At 33.8% G+C, this 19,200-nt stretch overlaps 1 protein-coding gene across 6 annotated transcripts in view; it reads left to right on the plus strand.

Annotated features, from left to right (window-relative positions):
* Positions 1 to 19,200, plus strand: part of CADM2 (cell adhesion molecule 2) — a 1,066,008-nt gene that overhangs the window by 23,576 nt on the left and 1,023,232 nt on the right. The window contains exon 2 of one of the 6 annotated variants that reach the window (XM_073892096.1): positions 13,876 to 14,064. The exons of the other annotated variants lie outside the window; for them this stretch is intronic. The gene's annotated coding sequence lies outside the window, so the exon portion shown is untranslated. The remainder of the gene's footprint in view (positions 1 to 13,875; positions 14,065 to 19,200) is intronic. 6 annotated transcript variants of the gene reach the window in all.

Here is a 19,200-nt window from a genome sequence, read left to right on the forward strand (position 1 = left end):
CCTTCCTCCCTCCCTCCCTTCCTTCCTTCCTTCCTTCCTTCCTTCCTTCCTTCCTTCACTCCTTCCAAGTAAATGAGAATGTATTACAAAGAGTCTTTTCTGTTTTTTTTAAACTACTAAGTATATTCCTGGAGTCATCTTACTTTTGTATAGATGGGATTCAGAAACTAATTGAAATCAAATATCAACAACATAGCCAAAAAATGTACTAGTGGGGACTGTTGCCAAAGTCTCTGGGATGGTCAAATGCTTTTGCCTTTCTGGTTTCAAGTACAATTATATTTATTGGAAGACATTATTTTAAACCACAAGGGAAACCTTGCTCACACTGTCTTATGTCTTGTTTTATGCAAGGTGTACAGAAAATCCACAACTATTAAACTGCCATTTAAATAATTTAATCAAGTTGTTAAATGGCCATCCTGGAGTTTTATAGCTGGCATGCTAGGCATACATTTGGGATACCAAGATTTGATACCTCCCCTCTCTATTGACTTAGCTAAATCTGAGTAGTGTGAATTTGTCTTTCTGATGTTGCCCTAAAAGGACACTTTTCTTAGGGAAAAAAATAACTCTTTTCAGGATTTACCACTTTCAAGATCATAGAATATGTACATTGGCCAGCATTTTTTTTTACTAAATGAAATATTAATTTGCATTTCTAGATGTAGTCATAAAATGGAATCCATTTTTAGCATTTCAAAATTAATATATACCCATAAATTTTAAAATAGTGTCTTAAACACTATTTTAACTATTTTCTTAATGATGATTTATGCAGATGGTGTGTATCAACATGAACTAAATATCTGCATATAAAGCTAAAAATCCTGGATGGATATTTCTACCAAGCATATAAACAATTGCATTTTTAGGTTTTTATTATGTCACACACACACACACACACACACACACACATATCCCAATTTTAACTGAGTGAATATTATAGAAAAGGCAAAGACATGCAGGTATATACTGAGGAAAGGATTAGGACTGGGTTGCCTATATGTGTGAGTAGTATATATAATATGAAATATCATCTTTGTTCTTGAGCTGAAATTTAAACAATAATACTAGTCTGAAGACATGAAACTGATTTCTTAATAGACAATATACAATTATAGTTTCTGCTAAAATAAAATAAATTAATTATTCAGCCCCCAAAGTATATCAAACATTAAAATATGAAAAGGTAATGTATTGTACTAAAATACAGATAAAAATTACAAAGCATACAATTTTTAAAAAGATTGTCTCTTTAGTTAAGAAGGCTCTTCATGGAACTTCTTTTGAAATGTAGCAGTTACACTTCCATATGTTCTATTTGAATTTTGAATATTAAAGCCTTGAAATTTTTCTGATGTTTCATTTTTGTGCTATAAGGCCACTTAAGTGGATATTAAGAGGTATTTCATCAGTTTTTTATTTTGTACCAAATACTCTAGAAAGTGCATCTTCTTCTAATTTGTACGTGTCACCCTAAAAACAAATCCCTATAAATCAGTTTGTTCCTTCTCTTGGAGACTTCCTATCTACATCCACTTTTTGTTCACTGAAAATACAGATTTCCTTATTTCTGTGTAGTCATTTGGAATCTTACCTTTATGTCTGGAATTCCACAGATGTCAATTTCTAATAAAACAAATTTTATGAAAAATCCAACGAATAATTTCCAGAGAATGTTGGTGAAATAATACTTGTTCATTGCAAGGAAAGCTTTATCTATGTGAAGTTCTTAGGAGTGTCAGAAATCATTGTGTACCTCCCTTTCTTTCTGCTGAGAGCCATGCAGGGAATTAGGAAATGAAGAGAAGTGCTCTGCACACAATGGCCTTTAGTGAATATTATTGATGACTAGACACCTGCTAGGATGTAAAGGCATTTAATCCATATTATTTTGCCTTTTAACTTGTCAACTCAGACATGGCAGCTAGAAGAGTTTTCTGTCAAACATTAGCCTTTGCATTGCATTGCAATTTTTAGTTTTCATTCTTGCAATTTCAATGTATATATAACACTGGGGCTTCAAATTATATAAACATTTGTAGCTATATGAAGGTGAACTGGAAAAAAAAAACATGTTCCCTGAACATCAAAACATTCAGAGAATGTGACATACATAGGTGCAATTGTCATCCTCCAAAAATTATTTTTATAGAAAAAATTACCCAACATTTTAAATCACCTTTGGACTCTCTATCTTCCCAAATGTTTTCTTCATTGTGGTTAATTGGTGTGCTATTAATGCAACACCAAGAATTTATTTTGTTTGTCAATTTATTTGGAAGGATATTTTAAAAGGAAATTAATGCCAAGTATTTTCCTTTTTAATTTTTTTTAAGATTTTATTTATTTATTTGAAAGAGTAAGCATGAGAGGGAGGGGGAGAAGCAGGGTCCCTGTGGGACTGGATCCTGGGACTCTGGGATCATGACCTGGGCTGAAGGCAGATGCTTAACCAACTGAGCCACCCAGGTGCCCCGTTGCCACATATTTTCCAGAGATGATACTAGATGGTGTATTTCCAGGAGATGAAAACAGTTTTTTTTCTGCAATGCAGAAATCTTTGTGTGTTCCATGGGTAGGTCAGTGTCTAATACATGGTAGACTGCCAATGTTACAACCTGAGAAATCAGTTCACTCAGACATGTTTCAATTAATATAGTTTTTATTTAATATTTTTTCTTGTGATAAGAATATAAACATTATATTTCAACTTTTGACCTTAAAGTAATGTACCCAGTAGATCCAGTATCTTCAGAAAATGTTTTGCAACTTTATAGGCAATTGGAAAATTATTTTTACCACTTTTGATGGAAACCTTTTTATAATATATACCATGCCTTCTTTTATGGAAAATGTTGAAAATAATTTAACCTTTTCAAAGTCTCAGGGACATATTAGTGGTAGTCTGCTATACTAAACAACAGAGTCCTGCAAATATTTTTGAGCTTTTCTGTTTCTCTTCTAATTGTACATTATGCATTCTTTTTACAGTCACTTCCTTGACATCCTTTTACAATTTGATATTAAGAATGCAGATCAAAGAGGAAAGAAGGAGTGTTAAAAATCCACTTAAATAACATATTGATTGACTTATTTAATAAGGCACACACAAGAGCCTGAGAGAGAGTGCTGATTAATCCAACAAATCTAGCTACCCAGGCCTGAATTGTTTCCCATGTTGCAACTCCTTATTTTTTTTAAAGATTATTTATTTAAGAGCGAGAGATGGTGGGAGCACAAGCAGGTGGAGGGGCAGAGGGAGAGGGTGAGAGGCAAGCAGACTCCCCACCAAGTGCTGAGCCCAGAGCCCAGAGCCCGAGCCCGACATGGACCTTGATCCCAGGACCCTGAGATCATGACCTGAGCCAATGGCAGACACTTAACCAACTGAACCACCCAGGTGACCCACAACTTCTTATTTTTAATTACCTTCTGGGTATCTTTACTGACAGATATGTAGACACAATAAAACACAACAGGTCCAAAAACTGACCTCATTAATTTTTCCATTCGGCAGCCCCCTCCTAGCCCGCTGTGTCTCTAGAATTCCCTATCTCAGTTAATGCCATCCTATCAGCCCAGACATCTATGCTAAAATAGCACTTGATGCTGTCCTTACCTTCTCCCTCTTCGTGATCTTCAACTTGAACTTAGTCCACAGTCCCTAAGACATGGCCATTCCCTTGCACCTCCATTGCCAGGATCTTGTTTGGATTCTTGTAGGCTTTCCCACCTCCACTATTGACTCATTCTTTCATCAGTCTGCCCCCACCCCTCCCACCCCTCATGGAGTCTCTAGGGTTATATTAAAAAAAAAAAAAAGTCTGGTTACTTTTCATACAGGCTCTCTTTTTTCAACACGAAAGCACAGACTATTGAGCATGACAAAAGACATTCTTATTCTGCCCCCAAAGCCTAGCCGCTTACTGGTAACCATCCCACCCACTTTCTGAGAGTCCTATTTCCATTGAACTTCCAGAATTTCCCGAGAAACACATATTTTAATATGACTTTACATCTTTCATATGCTAAACATGAACAGATAAATGAATGTACTAATAATGTACTCGAAGTAATCCTGAAGTCATGTTTGATGCCCAGAGCTTTATAAGCAATCATTTCCTATGGTTAAATCATATGGGTAATAAGATTGTGAATCCGTTCTCTATAGACACCAGGAGAAGGAAACAAAATGAAACCAAAGTAAACAGAGTTTGAGGTTTTTTCCTTGTGGGTTCATGCTTCGGCCTCAGGAATTATTGTTCTATGTGTGATCCATTTTTGACATAACTCCTGTACTTAAAGCCCAAGTTGTGAATTTTATAGGTCTATGTATATGCATATAGTTTTAATATTTTAATATTTAGATTTTTTGTACCCTTATAAACTATATCATAATCATAAGTTAGTATTTGAAGTTAATATATTCAAAAAGGTATGGGCATTTCTGGTCAACAGATATTTTAATTCTTAATCAGATTAATGAAATAGTCAAAGTAAGGTTGATTAAAACTATTTAGGTACTACCTTTTTAGATAATATCATAAGATTTTTTTAACATCATTTTTATTAAGTCAATAGAATATAAAGAGTTTTAGCTTATACTTTGTTACAGATATTTGAATCACTCTAGAAATTAATTTTTAATTATGGCTCATTAATAATAAGATGAGTAGAGAAGAAAACTGCACATTCATTAATGTTTGCTTCTGTGATACAAAATTATGACACATATACCACCTAAGATATTTCTATATTTATTTCACTCTTCTAGATGTATAGGAAGTGAGCCATAATGTCACTAAAATAAACTGTTCTATAAATTTTTTTGCTCTTTAATAAAAGCAGTTATTTTAATAGCAGTGCTGACCCAATAATTGCTAAATTGTATGTACTTCAGTTAATGCATCAGTAAGTGATGTACCTTCAATGCAATTAAAAGATTCTAATCTAACCAAAGAGAAGATCTTGTTCATATTGACCGCTTTAAATTCAGACTATGATTTCATATTTTTAAAGTGGTCCATGGCTTAGTTGACCCCATTAGTGGGATACAACTCTTCTTTGGCATAGCCAGATGCTACTGAGTAAGCATTTCTGAAAGCCTCTGAATGAACTTCATCAGACAACTACCATTCCATAATTTCAGAGAAGGGAAAAGACAATTAAGATATTTAGTATGGAGGTTGGGGAAATACTAGACTGAAGTGAGAGATAATAAATAATTTATCAAGTAATAATAGTTATTCCATTTGAAATGAACTTGATCTTAACCTTTTTACTTGATGTTAACTTTTCCTGAAAGATATTTATTCACATTTTATGAGACATCTGTGACCTGAGTGGCAGAGTGATTAAAATTTTTTAGTTTTCCTATTATAGTTAATGTGGTGATGGATACTTCTGTGTACCTGCCAAGAGGATGTACTTCATGGGGATTGTGTCTCTCTGAATGCAGGAGAGTTGCCTCACTCCGTCTCTCACTACTATTATGAGGAATGCAATTCTCAAGTGAATATAGAAAGGAAGGTCTTAGTGGCCTGCCCAATAAGTATACCTATGCGTTAGAAAGTTGCTTCTTATTTTCTAATTGGAATGGATCTTGCATTTCTAAATCAGAGAGCAGATATGGGGGAGGATGAAAGACTTCCTACCCACTTTAAGAAGGGTGTGGTTGGGTCACTATTTGGATTCTAGATCCATTGGTTTTGTCTGAAGTAGAGCAATCTTGATTCTAGCCATGGTTATGTGTATGCATAGCCTGGCTGACTCACCAGGTGCCCTCATTTAGGTGGTGTCTTATCTTAGTGTTTGTATTGGGAAGTTGGGAGACACTACACAAGGAACTCTGCCAGCCAGGTGCCATTTTAAACTACTAGTCTCTGCTTTTTTTGTGCATCACATGGTAAATTGCTGAGTATAAAAGATTTTCTCTATTAGCTGTGAAGGAAAACTAAAGTTCAGTTCCAATCCTCTTTCAAGAAATTTTCTCTGACATCCTGAATCCCTCTTCTATAGGACTCTGAGTATACTTCACCACAGTCTTCTTTGTATTATTATTAATGTGAATGTCTTGCCCACCACAGGACAGACGTTCTTAGGGCTAGCTTTTTATTTTACTTATCTTCTGTTTCAAAATCTGCTCAAACTTGGTAGGCCTTCAGTAAGTGGTGTGAATTCAATTGAAATTGGCTAATCTGGCCTGATTATGTCGATTATGTAACCACAATAGTATTAACTGTGATTATTAATGTGTGTTTATTAAAAGTTATGGTGTATATAGAACTTTCCAGTCAGCAATTCATATTTGTTTATGCTTAGCCCAGCTGTCTCCCTGACTCCCTAGACCATGCAGTGCCTTGCCATCTACTAATGTACCACAACTGCTCTGTGATGCATCTGTTTTCCCTAATTGGTGGAACTGATAAGGATAAATGAGCCCAGTTCTCCCCTTGCAGGGGTGTATGTGCTGTCATAAACTCACGGAACACAGCCCTTATCTGGGGGTAGAAGGATGAGAATTATCTCTAGGGAGGGTCCTGATTTGGAGCTGTGACCCCCGACAGGGTGGGTGTGAGAGAATACATGAGCTGCTGTAGTGATTCTCCCATGCTTCCCATCCACTTATTGACCACCACACATTCAGAGCCCGGCTGGATGCTGCTTTTGCATTTCTTCCTGCCTGTTTCAGTTTCTGAGAAGTACAGAGAGAGGAGCATTTTCTCCTCCTCAAGTACATCTTAGTTAGATGCCAAATTTTAGTATCTTTTGACTGGGCACCAGCTTCCATGCTCTACCTTTTATCTACTACTTTGATTTCCTTCTCCTTAACAGCATCCCTAGTCACACTGATGTAATTTTTTTCAGTAAATATTTGTTATTATCATATAAATTTAACTCTTTTCACCTTAATTACATTCTTAGGATCACACAGTGTACAGCTTGTCTTAGGTTCCCTTGCTTTGAAACCCTCATTTGCCATCTTTGAACATCCACATTTCTTTATAATTTTTGTCTTATTTATCTATCTACTACTCTGAGTCAAACTTATGTTTAACTGAATTAGTTTGATCATATGGTTCCTGCTATTTAACCTTTTCGTAAAGCTTCAGACATTTTGGTTATACTATTTTTAACTCTGCAACCTTTTCCATACCTTTAAACTCAATCATGAAATCTTGTATTACCTAGAAATTATTTCCTTACTCAAATAGAGAATGCAATTACTTTCTCTCTCCATCTATTGCCCTGAACTCTGCTCTGCCTTAATTTGGATCTCTAATATTTGTGATTTTTTAAGAAAAGCATTAATTAATTTAGAAAATGTCTACTGAATGCCTGCTATATTCTCAATATAATTCTATGTCTGGTGATATACACATGAACAAAAGACAAAGCAGGGGCAAGACAGTGTCTTGGTTAAGTGCCACTCATGGCTAATCTAGAATTTTTGTTCTCCCTTTGCTATTTATGTAAGCTTAGAGGCCAAGTGAAGCTTCTTCATATGAAAAAGTAAGTGAATTATACCACATCTCAAGTCTCTTGTGGCTTTAAAATTTAGTTATCTTTGTGTTGAATGGAAGGAGATTTTAAAAAATGATTTATACTTAATGTGAGACAAGGTTGGTAAAAATATTCCATAGGGTTTTCACCTAGATTTTAAGTACCTTCAGTTGGCTTGCCCTTTAAGACAGGTTTCATATAGTTGACCTTAAACCTGCATTGGTTTTCTACCAATTATCAGGTTATCATTTAAAAATGTGTAGTTATTTAAGTAAATAAGTCATTAACAATGACAAAATATTCTGCAAACAGCTTTGTAGCCGCTTTTGTGCATTTGTAATGGACAATCTGTTGTTGGAAATGGTTAGATGACTGAAGTTTTATCTTGCATTCTAGATTATATTTTTCTTCTTATGCTTTTCTATAGTGCTTATTTTCATACATTTACAAACAAATCATCGTTTAGCTAATATATATTATAAAAACCAAGACTTGTCAAGTTTAGTTAGTTGTCAGTTTTCCAAATTTTGTCACAATTAACACTCTGAATAACCTGTGCTGCTTCCATTAAGTTGCATGTGGCTTTGTGTATGAATCTTAGTTCCTTCAGCTGCCAAGCTGTTATCTTGAGTTTAATAGGACTATCTACCTCATAGAGTTAATGTGAGAATTAACTGAAATAATTTTTGTGACTTAGCACCATGCCTGTCACATGGTAAGGATTCTATAAATTTTAAGTATTATAATTATTTTCTTTCCTAACTCACTTATCATTTCTCCACCTACCTGTCACTAAAGGACTATTATAAAATAAAAGGGCAGTAAAAGAAAGAAGAAAGCCTAATCACTTAAAAATTAGATAAATAAACTAAGAACAAAACTTAATAGGGCTACAGGCACTTATGAAGACAATTGATGAATACTTAAGTGCAGTACTTAATTCACTGAATATTGTATATTCTGACAATATTCTTCTGGAGGAAGTGTTTAATATTTAATGATCTCATTATATTTAATAAAATATGAGAGGGTATGGATTTTAAGAATATGATTCTATCCATTAAGAAAGTTTTCATGTAAATGAGTATCTTTATAATTGTCCTTAAAGACTAAGCACATTTACAGTATATTGCAATGACCGCTAAAATCCATGTCTAGATTTCTTAGCATTTTAGGTAATTAAACAAAACATTTTACCAAAATGATTTATATATTATTTTTATTTGAGCACTTGGTCCAATATAATTTTATGTATGATTTTGCTTTGGAAGCACTATTTTGATTAAGTCTAAAGTAGCTGCAATCACTGGGATATAACTAAATTTTTAATATTTCAGTATTAAAATATAAAACATTGATTTTAAAGTAGTTTAAGGATTTATTTCTTTCCTGCATTAAAAAATCAATTTATGATTTTAATTGATTTATCCTGTAATAGTATCTGAAAAAAAATGGCTCCATCTGGTGTTAAATGACAAAGAAGCTACATGCTTATTTCATTTATTGAAATTACTTTTACAGGATTAACTTAAAGATATATTTCATAATTTTTTTATTTTATGTTTAATGAAAATAACTTAGGAAAGTTATCTCTTTATAGTAATCAAAGTACTTATTCTAACAGGCACTTTTCCAACTCATTTCCCTGTTCAAAGAGAAAAATCAAGTGCAGAAATAATCCACTCATTAATTTACATGAACATACAGTTTTTTTTTTTTTTAATAAGCCCTAGGTCCAACGTAGGGCTTGAACTCAAGATCCTCAGATCAAGAGTCACACGCTCTACCGAGTCAGCCAGTGCCCTGTAAACTTACAGATTTTTACCCTTGTTTTCTTTGATGAAAAACCACAAAGATGAAAAGCATCTGTATTGATCAAATGCTATTTGATTTTTTATCGTTTTATTTGAGAAACAAGTGAAAAAATATATAGACATATGTAGTAGGTTACTACTCTCTTCTTTAGCTTTCCTTTTTGGTAAATGCCAAAAGGAGCACACCAGACCTATTTTTTACTGACTTTCACTCTGTTGGGTGAGTCAAGATTTTCATTATTCTAAGATATCTTATTCCAAGATACTTCCTGGCCCAATGTGTTCATTCACATTATTTCTAAACTATTTTGTAGTGCTTCATCAGTGTTAGCCCTGTGGCCTATACTCTCTAGTATTTCAGATCTCTATAGAATCTTTTAGGGTCTCTTTTATACTTAAGAAATTATAAACCCATGTGGGGATCTGAATTGTACTGAAATATTCACTGGAACAGAGGGCCATGTTGGAATGTGACCCATAGTCTAGGTCTAATACTTCCTAGGTTGCAACCTACATACTAGGACTATCCTGGGAATTAGCTGGGGGCAAAATTGTAAAAAGAGCAAACTGTAAAATAGCAAAATGCATCTGTGGTATTTGTTAACTTGGGTACAACCTTCTTTCTTCAAAGCTTTCATGATTTCTCTAGTATCACGGAAAAATTTGATAAACAAAATCAATCACAAGTCCTAGGAAAAAAAAAACAATCATCCTGATGTTTTAGACATATTTCTAGAATTTACATTTAGAAAATGCTGCTTAACATACAGAAATAATAGTATAATAATTAGTAAATAGAAATATAAATCATGGTAAAATAATAGTAATATAATAGTAATATAATAATATGTATATTAGCAATATATAACAATAATTAAATAATAGTAAAATAATTAGTCTCCTTGGTAGCTGCATTGAGGCAGATAGTTGGGGACTTTCTATACCTTATATTTTAATCAGTAAGACTTACTAATCAGTAAGACTAACTCTGCTGAGGCTCCCATTTCCAACACAATGGTCACTAATATTTCAAAAGTGGAAAAATAAAAACAAAAACAAAAACAATACCTTGCTCTGTTATGACAACAGGTGAGGTGAATATGAGAATTTGTGCAAGAGGTGGAGGTGGAGGGACGCCTGGTGACTCAGTCAGTTGAGCAGCTGCCTTTGGTTCGGGTCATGATCCCAGGGTCCTGGGATCCAGCCTCGCATCGGGCTCCTTGCTCAGCAGAGAACCTGCTTCCACCTCTCTTTCTGCCCCTCCCCCTGCTTGTGCTCACTCTTTCTCTCTCCCTTTCTGACAAATGAATAAATAAAATCTTTATTAAAAAAAAAAAAGAAGAGGTAGAAGTGGAGAGGAGCAGGCTTTTCAGGTAGTGAATGTCCTGTCCCTGAAACTGAGGTTGATTTAGGTTGGACGTTGAATATTGTCAATCCTGGATGTAGAGTTAAGTAATCTCAGTAACTCTAGTAATTTCAACTGTTAAGAAAACCTAAACCACATCCCACAGTGCACTCTGCATTCAGCTCCTAAAGATGTGTTGTCCCCAACGGCACTCAGAGTCAGTCCTGAGGTGTGAGTGCCCAAATCCCATTCAAAATTTGGCAGCAGTGGTTTGAGTCTAGATCCAAGTTATATGCACCAGCATGTACCAAGAGACAATAAAATTCTTCCACTTCAAAAAAACAAAAAATAAACAAGAAAGAAAGAAAGAAAGAAAGAAAGAAAGAAAGAAAGAAAGAAAAAGAAAGAAAGAAAGAAAGAAAGAAAGAAAGGAAACCTAAACCAATCTAACTTAAGGGGGAAAGAAAAAGCACTGTCACATGAAACTAGGGAGTCTTATCATTTACCCAGGCTGGTTCAATATCCTACCACTTATTTCTAGGTGTGGGTTCATTTATCAGCCCCAGTAGGAATAGAGTTGGAGGAGAGATTCCTAAAGGAAAGGGGCTAGTTACCAAAAGAGATAGAAATGTGCCCATCTACCACCTAATGTTTTGACTAATATTTTGAATCCTCCCACTATGGTTAGGTAACAGAAGCCACGTTAATGACCAAAGCACTGCTGGCTCCCACATCACGTGGAGTAATTTTCTGGACAAGGGGAAAGGAACACTAGGAGAGAAGAGATTATTGTAGAAGAGGTGGTGGTAATAGTTAAGATCAAGTTACTGCACGTCTTACTTGGGACTATCACAGGGTCAGTTTAAAGGGTAGCTCTTGAACTGCACACTGGTGGCCAGTGGTGTACATTAGGAAAAGGAGGGCAGAAAAAAGTCATAAAGGTGTGGGTTTTCCATGGAAAACACCTTGACTCAGTATCCTGAAGTGAAAAATCTGAAAGCCATCATCAGAAGCACACTGGCTGATATGAACTGTCATTTTTCCTTTCAGAAATGTTCTAAAAGGAGTTAGTTTGCTTTATTTAACTTATTCCATGCTTGGTAGCCTTAGGGACCAGAACAAAGAATCGACTATGACCCTTGTTTCCTGCTATTATCTCTAAATGCACCTTAATGTGACATTAATATTAATGTTGTAATAGGAATTGTAACACAAGAGTAACAAAATTAAGGTTAAAATTATTTTCTTCTGTTACAATTATATATCATTAGTGATATGCCCACCAAATAGTACCTATTCTTTGAAATTGTTATACTTGTTCAAAAGCTTGCAAATTAGTGTAAACTCAGGACCTGCTGAATATCCTTTCAGCATTATGAGATTCTGGAAAATGTGAGTAGGATGTTTCACTTGTTAGGTAATTTTCCAGATGATTTTTTTTGGTGCTGAGATAATTCAAATGGCTTCCTTTCAAACACTTCAGGCTTGTCATGTACACTATATTAGAGTGTGCAACATTTTGAAGGAATTTGGTACAGACATCACATTTCTCCTTTAACTCCCAGCTTTGAAGAGTACCTGCCGACATCAGTATAAATACATCCTAATAAATATATTTTCACCAATTTTCAAAGTTTCCCTTATTTCAAGTGTCAATGTTGTTTGTGTTATGACAAGAGTAGTTTAATTAGATATGGTTTTTACTGGTATTTTGAATAAATACATGTAGATCATATTTATAGCAAACCTCAACTTTTGCATATGATAGAGACAGCATTGACTCATATGTGATCATTTATTAAAGTGCACATTTAAAAGCTGGGTTTCAATTGATATTCTGTTCTCTTAGGTAAGTAGGACAGTAGTTAAAATTCCCCTAAACCCTATAATTTAGACACTTAAAATTTAGAGCATTTCCTTTCAGTCTTTTTTTTTTTTTTTACTGCTTTTTGGGGCTTAGTTGAGTTCATGTATTACATGCAATATTATATGCTACTTCCCCCCTTAAATTAGTGTAACATTAAAATATGTAAAGAGTGGATTAATAAACTGTTTAAAATTAAAATTTAATATTTTAGATACAACAAAAACTGTTTTTAACTAATTTAGGATATAAATTGTTCTAAATCGGGGTGCCTGGGTGGCTTAGTTGAATAAGCATCTGTCTTTGGCTCAGGTCATGATCCCGGGGTCCTGGGATGGAGCCCGCATCGGGCCCCCTACTCTGCGGGAGGTCTGCTTCTCCCTCTCCCACGCCCCCTGCTTGTGTTCCCTCTCTCTCTCTGTGCCTCTGTCAAATAAATAAATAAAATCTTAAAAATTGTTCTAAATCCATCCACAAACATTCATTAGTTTGTGACTTTTTAAAAATCTTTTTACCTGAAGAGTACAAATAACTTTCAGAAACTAATATTTTCTAAAATAGTTGAGGCAGCATGATATATGGGTTAGTCACATTTTATTACAGGACTATGTTGCTGATGACCTGTTATAATTTCAAACAAATATAATTCAAAACTGATCCTGATGGAGGATGGCAAATGTATTTGTTAACCAGCATAAATGTAAATAGAGAGGAAATATAGTTTACAATTGACTCAGTCCACCAACTTTGAGATTATGTGATTCTTGGCAAATTTGATAATTTCTGAAATTAATATAGTTTCAAAGAAAGTGAATTAAGAGAAAATTTGTACTAGTTGAGATTTGCTTAACTCAAATGTGATGGCATTATAGTGGAAAGAAACTTTGATTTGGATTTGAGAGCAGAACATCTGGCTTGGAATCATAGATATGGGTAAATTTAGGGAAGTTGCTTAATCTTTCCAAGCCTCAGTTTCTTCCTCTATAAAAGGGGATGATAATAATACATACCTCAGGCAAATTGTGGCAGATTTATACATAGCTCTTCTCTAAGTACTTGGCCTATAAAAAGAATAATGGTATACTATTTTCTTCCTTGATTGAGAGCATTTGACCATTCCTTTGGCCTCTTGTTTCCACAACTGGCTTTTAAGCATGTGTGAGAAATCTTCTGTGGAAGAAACTAGATTATTTGGAGTTGGTCAAAGAAGACTGAAAGTTCAGAGGTGTTGAGACAAATACCTGATGAATAATCCCAGTTTGTTCTGTGATAAGATTTCTGATTTTTGATATTTGTTCTTGGGTGGATCAAGTGATGGGTTTTCCATGCCTATTCGTTCTTAGGAAGGGAACTGAGAAAACTGATAAAACTCCAGTAACAAGAGCCTGCAACAGTAACAAGAAAGACTGCAACCTATCGTCTCAGTTTATTAGTAGAGATGTGAGTAGATGTATCTTTCAGCTCAAGCAAAACCTGACACATCTACCTTCCCAACTCTGTTCCCTGCTGATATTGTTTACTTTGTGTCCAAGGTAATGTGAACAACACTACATTTATTTAAATTAAAAAGTATTACACAGTTTGATGAAAAGTTAAGCATCTTTGCACTAGAAATATAAACTGGGTGTAGCACTTGTTTTCATTGGCATAGGGTAGTAGCAAATAACAGTTTTTAAATATTAAATTGCTTCATTAATGCTTAAAGTATGCTTATGAGGAAACTATAATGTGACTTATAAATATTAGTATGCTTAATTCCCATAAATTTTGCTTCACCTTATATTAAATTTGCTTTATAAAAATGACTTATTATAGTACATGTTATACTATCAATTATTCTGGATTGATCTTAATTAAACTGACTAAAAAAAACCCTGTATTTTTAGCAGCTTTATGTAGTTATTTACATTGCTTTACTTTTTTGTATGTTTTAAAAAGTTAAGTTACTGATTCAATGGCTTTAATGGTGAAAATTATTATGCATTTTCTCTTATTAATTAAAATCATGACTTGTGTAATTTATTCATGATTATATCTTTTATATATTAGGTAGAAAGCACATTACCCCCTACTTTCTTCTCCCTTTGTCCAAAAACTTTAGAATATCACCTATTTATCTATCTCTGTCTTCTAAATTAACAAATCAGCATCATTTAAAAATACTCCAGTGACAAAATATTTTATGTCAACTCTAGACTTCAATTAAAAACAAAGCACAAGGATTAAATATTTTTAAAAAGACTCAAGTGATATCCTTCAAATCAATTTTACTCAGTATGTTTGAATAAACCTATGGTACTTAAGGATTCCTTACAAATACAATGAATTAATTGAGATGGAAAGAAAAGAGGACAGTTGTTTCAGGAAAATGTTTAGATGATACTCTTCTTGAAAGACACTAAAATAAGTATTAACTGTTTCTCAAACCCTACATCTCCTGCAGATAATAAGAGGGGTTGCAATAAGCATCATTTGGATCACAACATGATTGTAACTATTTAGCGGAACTCTGTCGTGAAATCAAACTTTAAAAATAGCATTTAAAATTTTTCTTTATGCAATGTAATATTACTCAGCCATCAGAAAGGATGAATAACCACCATTTGCATCGGTATGGATGGAACTGGAGGGGATTATGCTAAGTGAAATAAGTCAAGCAGAGAAAGACAATTATCATATGGTTTCACTCGTATGTGGAACATAACAAATAGCGTGGAGGACCATAGGGGAAGGGAGGGAAAACTGAATGGGAAGAAATCAGAGAGGGAGACAAACCATGAGAGACTCTGGACCCTAGGAACCAAACTGAGGGTTACAGAAGGGAGGGGGGTGGGAGGATGAGGTTACCAGGTGATAGATATTAAGGAGGGCATAACATAATATAACTGGGTGTTGTACACAACTAATGAATCATTGAACACTACAGTAAAAACTAATGATATACTCTATGCTGGCTAATTAAACAAAATAATATAAATAAATAAAATAATTATGTAAGAGGAGAATGAATAATAGATCATATAACAAATTAGACCAGTTTATTTTAATATTTAGTTATGAATGTGTGCATGCAAATACTTTTGTAAAATTATGTTTAATGCTGCTTTTCTATAATCAATATATGTTCTTTAATACAGGTATGTTTGTGCCATTTTCTTTGGTACTTGAAAATGATATAAACACCACACAAGCAGAGAATAAATAAGGTTGATTAAAAAAATAAAAATTAAAATAAAATAAAATTTTTCTTTATCTCAACACTATTTGAAAATGCTTTATGTCACTTATTTCCTCTGATTTATTTGAGAAAACTTGAAATTATTTTACTGCTTCCTGGGGTGGATTTCTACATCTTGTGCCGTTTTGAGACATATGTGCTCATGTGGAATCATCTACTCTGTTAAATTGTGTCACTCTCATTATCATCCCAAGATTCATGCGATGCATTTATTGTTGAGTGACCCTGTATCTCTCTAAGTGAGTTAACAAATTTCTTAATTTTCTTATTTTTTCACTAGTTTCTATATTTTCTGAATTACACAGAGTTGTCTGCTTCCTTTTAGAATTTATTTACAAGCCAAAAAATTTTACAGCATGGAATATGGAAATCTGGTTTTCTTATTTTTTGTGAATTTTGAGAAAAATATTGCCTACTTCTTAAGAAAAGAAAAATATGTAAAAATGATTTTTAAGTAGTTTTTCTTTTCTGTCTGTTGTTTTGATTTTATATTTATTTTACATATCATTTGTGAATATCTGCAATATTTGTTAATACGCCACATGTCATTTGAATATTTGTACTATCTATCTTCCTATGGTTTTAAACACTATCAAACTTATCGTTACATATGGATGTAAGAAAAGAAAACCTTCTATGTTGATATATTGAAATTAAGAAAAACGAAACAAAACATGGTTCTCTTAGATAATAATGAAATGGGTGATCCTGGGTTCACTTTCATTTGATAATAATCCAAGCAAAGGCTAAGGATAGTGGCACTCTCAATATGAGAATGCTGTTGCTGTGTGTTAAGGGAAGACCATTCTGAAACTCATTTCCTTTGTTGTCATCCTGATGAACATCCTGTTGTTTGACTGTGGAGTTAATTTTTCCCCATGTAAAATTGCAAACAGGCATTTTACTTGATGTTCTTGGGTTCTATGTCTTTGCAAGTGGAATATACCGTCTTAATTTGTTCATGATGGAAAAAGGCAGTATGTAGATTTCACAACAAAAATCAAATCTAAGCTTTCCTTTTCTGTTGTTTTCATTTTGAATCTACTTGAGGTACATAAGCTGTTTTTTATGAGGCTCAGATAATCGAATGAAGGAAATTATGTTGTGGTACTTGGTCACATAGCATGATCTTCTAGGAGTTCTCTTTCCATTAGAATATCTTTATAAACTTAAAGGTAATCTTGTAGTCATATTTTATAGCCCTAGCTTAAATTCATAAAAGGTTTTGATGCCAGTTTTATTATAGCAAGTATGTTTTCCGAAACCAATAATCCCCTTCAATTTTAAGGTCTTGATGTCCGTTTTTAATGTCTGAAGTACAGGACTGAAGGTAAACATTTTCCAATAAGAGACAGATACTGAGAACAAAGCATAGAAACTATACAATTATCGATCAAAATGCAAACTGTGAAATTTTATTTTTTAATATTGTTTATAATTGAGCAAGAGTGTGGATTTGACTAGCTTGCAGCTCTGTGAATATTTACAGTAAGTTTAGAGTATTGCAAACTAGTGCTAACAATTGTTTAGCAACTCCGGATTTCTCAGGCTTCATAACAGCCTTACACAGTTTGGCTTGGAGGTTTCCAGGAACAGACAGAGAGCAACGCATGTGTTCCTCTGTGATCGGGGGCAGGCAGCCAGAGGCTCATATTTGCTGATTTCAATTTGGCACTAATAAATAGCCACCTGGCTGACTGCTAGTTATAGCTTTCACTATATAGAAGCAAATGCTTAAAAAGTACTTTGTATGTTACAACATTGTCTTGAGATAGTCCCCCTGATAGAATGATCTCATAATCTGAGAGTAAGGATAAGATAATAGAAAGCTGATGTGTGTATTTGGAGAAAGGCAAAATTTTCATCATAGAGCTAGAAAACTTTCCTTAAACATGATTACATTTATCACTGATTCACAAAGAATGCAGTAAGAATACCAAGCCATAGGTATTCTTTTGTGAAGCTAATTTTAACCTAGATGCTTTCCACTTCCTAAATGAAAACACCATTGGAAAGGTTTATATTATCCAACATTAGGTTAAAGCTAGGAAATACAGTTTATTCTCTTTATTTGCAGTGGTTGTGTTCTATAAAGTATCCGAAACATTGATTTAGCAAATATTGAACCCTTGCTCCTTGGAAAAAGACAGGGGTAGATTTCTGTGGGTCTTTTTTCACAACATTTTTGTCAATGGATCAATATATAATTTTGTTTATGTGTTTCTGTTTGAAGACACCATATTTAATATATATTGTTGATTCATTAACATTCATTAGCATTAAACTCATGGCAACAGCACTAAAACACATGACTGAATGAAGCTTATCTAACACATGTATTTTCTCCCTAAGGCACATCATGGCCTTCTTCTGCTCAGGAAACCCAGACAACACTTTAGCGCTATGCTTGAAGCCATTTTAAAGAACAAAATCATCAACATGAAACACAGAAATGTGAAAACAAGGCACAAATAGACCTTGAAAAGGACACTCTTTTAGGGTATGAAAGCTAAAATAAGAAAGCAGAGTGCCATCTTTTTCAACCTCAGTTGGGAATGTGTGCATCAGACATCTGAATTTTTGTACTGCTCCGCATATATATCTGCAAATGACCCCAAAGACACTGCAAGTATCAATGTTAGGGTTACAAATAAATTTTTGTGAGTGGGCGAATTTGCAAATTATGAAATCTGGGAATAATGAGGATCGACTACCATATGTTGCTAAGCAGAATGATTTTGAAATGTGTTTGTGTCTATGATGACTGCATGGAGCTTTTAAATCTGGGAAGTAATTATAAAAGTTTTAAGTTGGAAGAAATATTAGGGATCAACTCAGTTCAAACTCTTATGGCATATGGAATTTTCTGTAAACTCTCTCTGCAAAATTAACATCGAATTTAAGCTTTAACATTTACTGTGATTGGGACACTATAAATTTCACAAGCATTGATTATGATTCTTGGCTGTCCTAATATAACCTATATTGGTTGATTCTACTTCTCATCTTTTAAAGCTACAGAGCACAAGTCCTTCCTTTGTTCACATAAAAAAAAATTGTAGAATTCCATGTTTGTTAATATTGCTATTTTTAGTTGAAATTTCTTCTTAAGATGACTTCTTAATACTTGTTTTGTTTTCTATGCCTTCACCCACTTGTTGAATAATAATAAAAGAAAGCTGGATAGGACAGTCCCGAGCATAAAGTTTTAAAGCCTATGTCATGATTAAATATAATTTTTGGTTCAGTATTCTACAGATCAATTTACTGATACAAATTCACTTTTTAATTCTATCTTCAATTGCTTGGCCCAAATGCTTTTTTTGAAAACACACACACAAATGTAGGGGTGTGTGTGTGTGTGTGTGTGTGTGTGTGTGTGTGTGTTCATACATACATATTTGTATAGATAGATACTTTTTACTCATCA

Source organism: Callorhinus ursinus, unplaced genomic scaffold, assembly GCF_003265705.2.
Source record: "Callorhinus ursinus isolate GAN/ISIS: 27379988/994484 unplaced genomic scaffold, GSC_fseal_2.0 scaffold1, whole genome shotgun sequence".
Lineage (NCBI taxonomy): Eukaryota > Metazoa > Chordata > Mammalia > Carnivora > Otariidae > Callorhinus > Callorhinus ursinus.